The 852-nt window shown below is 46.7% G+C and overlaps 1 protein-coding gene across 9 annotated transcripts in view; it reads left to right on the forward strand.

The window, feature by feature from the left end:
* LOC106877306 (all trans-polyprenyl-diphosphate synthase PDSS2) overlaps positions 1–852 on the forward strand; it is a 904,956-nt gene that overhangs the window by 92,051 nt on the left and 812,053 nt on the right. The window lies entirely within an intron of this gene.

Consider the following 852-nt stretch of genomic DNA (forward strand, 5'->3'; position numbering starts at 1 on the left):
CCTCACCGAGGCGATGACTACTGACCGAGACCTTTGGAAATGTGCTGTGCGTGAGAAGACCCGGCAAGCCAAGTGAGATCGTTGCCAGTGCCCCTGGACTGGCTCTTGTGCGGGTGGCACATAAGATGTACCATCCTGAGCGTGACCGTTTTCGTGCGGGTGACACGTAAGAGCACCCACTACACTCTCTGAGTGGTTGGCATTAGGAAGGGCATCCAGCTGTAGAAACTCTGCCAAATTAGATTGGAGCCTGGTGTAGCCATCCGGTTGCACCAGTCCTCAGTCAAATCGTCCAACCCATGCTAGCATGGAAAGCAGACGTTAAACGATGATGATGATGATACTTGGAAGAGGATGTGTGGCAGTCAATCATATGATAATATAGATAATATATATATATATATATATACGTATGTATATATATGTATATATATACTTGGAAGAGGATGTGTGGCAGTCAATCATATGATAATATAAATAATATATATATATATATATATATCACCGAGGCAATGACTTCTGGAAATATGCTGTGCGTGAGAAGACCTAGCAAGCCAAGTGAGACCATAATCCGAGGCCTCTGCCAGGGGTGTAGCCAGCCCACTTATGCATGCCTTTCCTCCATTGGACACTAAACTCTGCTTGCGAAGACCTGTTGAGGCAAGTGAAATCGAAATCGAACTAAATTCGATGACTGGCACCCATGCCAACATCTCCTTGATTGGACACTAAACTCGGCTTGCAAAGACCTGTTGGGGCAAGTGAAAGTGAAATCGTGATGGCACCTGTACCAGTGGAGCGCTAAGAGCACCGTCCGAGCGTGATCGTTGCTAGAGCAGCTGTCTGGCTTCC

This window comes from Octopus bimaculoides, chromosome 4 (assembly GCF_001194135.2).
Source record: "Octopus bimaculoides isolate UCB-OBI-ISO-001 chromosome 4, ASM119413v2, whole genome shotgun sequence".
NCBI classification, from domain to species: Eukaryota; Metazoa; Mollusca; class Cephalopoda; order Octopoda; family Octopodidae; genus Octopus; species Octopus bimaculoides.